This window comes from Macrobrachium rosenbergii, chromosome 11 (genome assembly GCF_040412425.1).
Source record: "Macrobrachium rosenbergii isolate ZJJX-2024 chromosome 11, ASM4041242v1, whole genome shotgun sequence".
NCBI lineage: Eukaryota > Metazoa > Arthropoda > Malacostraca > Decapoda > Palaemonidae > Macrobrachium > Macrobrachium rosenbergii.
In genome coordinates, this window is record NC_089751.1 from 39,763,117 (window position 1) to 39,770,616 (window position 7,500).

A 7,500-nucleotide genomic window follows, 5' to 3' on the forward strand; every position below is an offset into this window, starting at 1 on the left:
AGCTACACTGTTTCGCCGTGTTCAGTTCTACAGTTGCCTCTCGGGAAGCAAATGCACTTAGGGAAATTTGATCCCCGAGGCGCTAGTACTAAACTCTGCGAAACACATACACTGTTAATTTCAAGTAATAGGACTTTGGCCACACCACTTCGGCCATTTCCCGAATTAGCCGGCCACTTCCCCACTTTGGCCGATTTCTGGTTTTGGCCGTAACTCACACACAAATATAAATATGATCTACAATGCTTGGAATAAAATTTATAAATTGTGAAGCTAAGCTTTAGATCAACAGTCTTTATATATATATATATATATATATATATATATATATATATATATATATATATATATATATATATATATACATATATATTTCTGTGTTTGTATCTTTGCTTATGTGCGTGTGTAAGTGGTTAATGTACGTGTCCGTGCTTGCAACGCTTGAAACTTACCTAGAAACATACCTATACTTAGCTTTAAAACTCTTCCTAACAATCTTCGTATGTCAGAACTATTTATAAACATTGTGAGTAGATCAGTGAGTGACCTAATTATCTAAAGACTGAGCTTCTCACGAACCACAACAAATAACCATGAGACCAAGATGCTCTAGTCTAGCAGGAATTTAATTTCATGCACTAGTTTCATTAGATGCAAAAGTTAACTACGCACGTTGTCCTCAGTCCGATCATTTACATCTATGAAGCCTTCAGAAATATCAACACTATACTTAACGAAAGTACATGAAGTTACTTAATGAAAATGTAACGAATATTTTGCTTAAGAAAAGAATCTTCACAAACCGAAACTGTTCTGTGGATGTGGAGTCGCTTTTTTCTGACAGGTGGCACAGTGGAATTTGTTAATGAAGCCTATTTTTTTTCTAGCTTGATATGTGAGTTTAATATTTCTTCAATCTAAGATTTTCATGGCCTACAAGAGGTAACTGGGGAAGTCTTATGATCCTGTATGTGTAGCCCTGTCAGGTGGTACTAGGTTAGAATTTTTATTATGTGGTAACTTTATTGTAGGGTAACTTTTCTCTAATGAGTAACAGTCACTTCGATGAATGATATATGTGTGTGTGTGATTAAATCTAACATTTCCTAGTTTTTCAACATAATTATCGCATTGTATGGACTCTACCAAAAAGTTGTTTAGAATTTTCAAATTCGAAGAATAGTAAGCTTGCTTCTCTTGTATTAAAAATACATTATGAAGGTATTCAAAAGGGTATGAAGGTATTCATTTTGTTGGTAAACTCGCTTCTGAAGATATTAATGGCACATATTCCCAGTCAAAAATTCAAAGGTGAATGGTATTGGCCACAGAATCTGAACTGGCTAAAATGCAATTATTGCTAAAAATATATTTGTAGTATCTATTCCATTCAATCACCTCGCTGACATTTTCATTTGATAATTTTGTAGTCTTCGATACCTCATGAATATTGTCTGAAATATTGTATAAAATACCCACACCTCTTTGCACATCACAGATAAAATAACCAGGTTTAGGATAACGTTTTATTGCTTATTCTTAATTTTTAACAATTTGCCTGTTCTTTCACATCCGGTCTATGATAGTTGTTAAAATCTACTAAGAAAAGAGAATGTTAATATACGTCGTTCTCATGTTCTTTTGATCTCGGTATAGAAAAAATTGTCACCTGTTTTTTCTGTAACAAAGTTGTTTTTAATATTCATCTGTGGAATATTTTCGTATTTTCCCCCTCGTGTAAGTCAGTCTTATAATGAGTGATCACGAATTATACCTTAACAAAGACCCAGAGTAGAAATCTTTTTATATTAGTTTAATGAAATACAATTTATTTTTTCTTATTTATTCTCATAATTTTTTTCAGTCACAAGAAAAGCTAGAAAATAATTCCATAAGTATCCGTCCACTGTCCAGCACACACACACACACACACACACACATATATATATATATATATATATCTCGTATATATATATATATATATATATATATATATATATATATATATATATATATATATATATATATATATATATATATATATATATATATATATATATATATATATATATGTGTGTGTATATATATTTTCATATATATTCCATTCGTCCCTTCAGCCCGTTAGCCTGGCAATCAAATTTAATGGCGGCCGGAGGAGGCCCCATCAAGGGGGTGAACTTATGTAGGCCTACCCCCGATATCACCTGATTTGGGGGGAAAACATCCCGACATCTTAGCCCCAGCATCATACAACGTTTGGGGGTTAGATAGCCGTTAGGGGCAAAAGGGCAGTTAGGGCCATAAGTGGGCTACTATGCTGACCCTTAAAGACTTAGCTATACGACCTATCTCCCTACAACCTTTGGCTGGCTGTAGACTGCTTTCAGATTGACGATGTCCTGTGCCCGACCCAGAAAAATCGAATGAGATGCCCCGTGACCTGGCCACTCACACGCACTCTGTCACAGACCGCCAAAGCGTCAAGTTGGTGTGGCCCTTCCTCTCTTTAAGTTTGCACAGATCGCGAGACTCCTGTGGCCGAAATTCGTCTTTTGCAACGAGCTCAGTGCACAGAAGGAATAAGGTACGTCTGGCAGCACTCATTCTAATGCCAGTATCTGTCTCTCCTCTTGAATTTCTCTCCATTTTCAGTATTTCCAACTTTTCATTCTCCTAAACAAAGCCCCTTTGTCCAATCAGACCTAGCAAGCCCATTGCCCCTCATGACTTGTTCCAAGCTCAAATTAAATTAGTTCAGTGATCATAATTAGATCATTCCCACCATAGTGTTACCATGTGCTAATTAAATCTAATTGATCAGTTCCTCCATCATGCATAAGTAATTTCATGTGAGAGAAAATGATTGGATTTGAATGCTAACCTGGAAGTTTCTTCCAGAATACTGTTATCTGGCTCTTTGAGCGGTCTGCCCCTGCCTTGTGAACCAAAATAGCTTAGATGTTAACTGCCATCCTGCCACGTGCAAGAGTCTTCTGATTACGCAGTACCGGGGCACTAGGCAGTTCCCCCCCCTTAGAAATTCAGTTGCGTTAACAACCAAAAATCTTTTGACCAGTCCTCATTAAAGTCATTAGAGTGTCAAACCATTTCCCGGCGGTAGCCTTTTCAGATTCGGCAATTTGCTACACAGTGTCTGGCTTTTACTGCACCTTGTATGTGCTTGCTTGCTACCCAGTCAGCCCTTAAATTTTAATTTCCAGATTGCTTCATTTGTAAATAAATTCAGTTTAAAGTATTTACTGGTTATAATTTACCAAAGTGACCTCCACTTCTCTGTTTACTTAGATGTGATATCAAGGTGGATCAGTTTATTAATTTCATTTATCGCTTACATTCTGAGCGTTTTGTGTTGGCCTTCAAGGCAGTTAATTAAAAAAATCGATTTTCATTCTTCCAACCAGCCACAGAATGTAACAATATATATATATATATATATATATATATATATATATATATATATATATATATATATATATATATATATATATATATATTAATAACATCAATAATATTATTGAAACCCTGAGCTTTAGAGGTTTAATCATGAAATAAAAATGATCAACCATCACCAACAACACACACACACACACACACACACACATATATATATATATATATATATATATATATATATAATATATATATATATATATATATATATATATATATATATATATATATATATATATATATATATATATATATATATATATGTGTGTGTGTGTGTGTGTGTGTGTGAAGGAAGACGATAAAAAGAAAGACGCATGTAAGTACCCTAGTTTATGTTGTATGTACCATGGAGTATGCTTAACTCAGTTCGTCATTCATGTCTCATTACTCAATCTGATTTCAGTGATGCGGTTTCAAGACGTCTGAATCCAATCAGTTTTCTTCCTTTTTCCTTTTCTTCTTTTTGTCCTAAATTCACCAGCACACATACCTATTCTCTTTATGGGACTGTAAATAACCCTTAATGAATCCAACGGCGTTCAGGAATTCATGAAGAAGCAAAAAATGCGGACTCACACACATTCGTATATGATAGTTTGAATAGTCTGTTATAGGCGCCATTGTAATTCGCAGTATTAATGAATACAGAAACCGATTACTGATATTTCAGTTACTGTTTGAAACTGTTCATCATATTATTATTATTTCAGTAGATGAAACCTGTTCTCATGGAACAACCACACAGGGGCCATTGCTTGAAATTCATGCTTCCAAAGAATGTTCGTTTCAACCTCCCATAGCAAACTCCACACTGCAGCAGTAAATGATCATGATACAGAGCAGTGATTTTTCATCGCCCTGGAGGAGACGCGAAACCGCAACATCTGAGTGGCAGGCCACGACACTAACCACTATACCAGCAGACCAGCTTTGTCATATATCCTGATGACCGCGGTGGAAAAATTTAGTGGTTTCAAAGTAAGGTAATTTTCATTTAGTAAATATACAAAAACAGTTTTGCTTTTATGCAGAAAACAGTGAAGTATAAAACGTCAGTGTAAGTTGAAGAAAAGAAGGAATGAAATGAGAAGAAAGCAGGCTGTCCCACTCAAGGCTTGTCTTTGGATCTAAAAATAGCTCTGTGGACTTGTTCTGTCGATCATCTTGGAGTACTGTAAGAATTTGTCTTCACGAGGAAAGTAAAGTTTATTTATTTAGAACGAAATTGTGCCCAAAAGCAGGCTATATTGATGAAATATCTCTCGAATTACATACTGTTCAGTGATCATTATTTAGAAGGTTCGCGCTGATGTCCACATGAAGTTTAATACCTGAAATACTTTTCCTGGTAAGCCACAGCTGTACTGACCAAACTTCCTATTCTGATTACGCATTCACGTTATAAACTAAAGCTAAGAACAACAAACGCAGAAAAAGGTCTATGGCGTAGTCGAATTTCTCTCTCTCTCTCTCTCTCTCTCTCTCTCTCCCTACACAGTGCATCTGTACCGGGATGTTGGAACTCTGAATGAAGTTGTATTTCCCGCAGAAATTTCTAGAACGCTGACGTTTAGTTTTGTTTATCGCTATTAGTTGACCTCTATTGACAAAATCATATGCCAGCATAGAGAATCAGTTATGATTAGTCACCGTCACAACAGCGACAACGAAATATGATTGAAGATCTGGAAACCTAATGGAAGATAAAGCTGATATTTGAAAAACTAAACAATTGGGTTATAATCCTTCAATCTGATAACCTGCGCTAATGATCCTCATCTGGCGAGAATGGTTTACAAGGGTATCCAGTGCCCCGAAGTAAAGCCCTTCTTTAAAAACAAAAGAAAAAGGCTTTTATGATGTTCAATATTGATAGTGAACCAAACTATTTCTCAACAGAGGCATTGTACGGCTTTAAACATTAAGTAAAAAAAATATCATAAGAGTTGGTGGTATTTTACTTTCTATTCTGGCGTTGTAAGCTCTGCTGTTTGAAACTATTCTAATTCCACACCACCTTTTTTTTTTTTAACTTAAGAGGCTTGTCAGGAGAGAAGGGGATAATTTAGAATATTTTCTGCGCAACTAAAACATAAAAGATTTTCTTACTGACTGCCATAGTCCATCGAATCCCGGTTTTGACATTTTGACTATTTCTCAGTAGTAGTAGTAAAAAGGGTTATAGCAAAAGCTATTAGTATAAATCATTGCAACATACAACGCCAAGCGACAGTGCAATGAGTAGCTTCTGTTACGCGTTTATTAGATTTTTATTTACTTATCTATTTTAGTTTTGATGGTAATACATTTTTATGTTACAACTCGAAAGAGAGAGAGAGAGAGAGAGAGAGAGAGAGAGAGAGAGAGAGAGAGAGAGAGAGAGAGAGAGAGAGAGAGGATTCATTGGAAGGTATACCACGGAGGAATGGAATATAGAATTTAGGACAAAGGCCAAGCGCTGGGACCTATAAGGTCATTCAGCGATGAAAGGGAAACTGAGAGTTCAAAGGTCCGAAAGGTGTAGCAAGAGGAAAACCCTCAGTTGCACTATGAAACAATTCTTAATAGAGGGTGGACAGCAAGATGGAAGAAAGAGAATGTGGATGGAGATTCAGTAAAAGCAATGAAAGGGGTTGCAGCTAGGGGCCGAAGGGACTTTGCAAAGAACCTCAAGTATTGCCTACAGTGCACCGAGGGAGGTGCACTGGCGGCTCTACCCCTCCTACGGGGAGTATGCCATGTAGGGACGGAAGGAAAATACAAGAGAAACGAACTTTTCCTTTTTACCTGAAAACAGTGCCTTCAGACCTGGACGAAAAGGATATCGTCATCAAAGTGACTATCCCTTGGTATTCCCAGAACGCAAGAGATGTAGCATTGCTGACCTTGTGTGATACAAGTAGCGAGAAAGGAACAGTGACGTAGGCAACTACTAACTTTTATGAAGGACCAAATTCGGAATATTATTCTCTATGCCACTTCAGCGATTACGTCTTGCGCATGTTTTCATCGAATGTAGGAAGTCACCGAACTATAATCAAAGCAAGCCAACACAGGAAATACCGAGATAAACGCAAATGTAACTAAATCCTTCCCTTCGCAAACTTTTGCTCCATTTCCTGTTTTATTTGTTTTATCTATCTCCCCTACTTTTTCATGTACTTCCTCGACCAGAACAGCTCTATACTGCATATACATTTATAAATTTCTATAAGAACAAGCACCAGAATCCCCCGCTTTTAATCAAAGTAGTTGTGCGCAGTTCTTTAGGGGTTACGGCTCTATTGCTGTGGGTATGTACTTATCCGTCGTTTACAAAAAACAGTCAATCCTTACTTTGTCATTATTTTAGGGTTATAAGCACCATTCGGGGTACACATCTTAGTTCTGCATAGAAATGTATGCAAACTAGACGCACTTATTTAACATCTTAAGTTATTCCCAAGGTGTCGTGAATTCGATAGTAAGTGATGTCCGTGAATATACACAGATACGCGTGTATAAGCAACTGGGTTTTATATTATACATACTTACATATATGTATATATATATGTATATATATGTATATATATACAGTATATATATATATATATATATATATATATATATATATATATATAATTTTATAGTATATAATTGTGTGTGTATAATATAAAATCTGGTTACTTATACACGCGTGACTATTTATACATACACATATATATATATACATATAAATATATACAAAAATAAATTATATATAATATACTGTATATATATATGTATGTATACATATATATATATATATATATATATATATATATATATATATATATATATATATATATATATATATATATATATATATATATATGCTTGTATTTCAGCGTGAGTGCGTTCGAGATGTTATGCAACCGTGCGCATGTGAGTAGACTACCGTTCAAAGCAAGAATTATGGCATGAATCATCAGTAAAACCCGAAATGCCAGACAGATTGCAGAATAAATTATCAACTTATTCATCTCTGAAGGACCATTCAGACAGTCACGA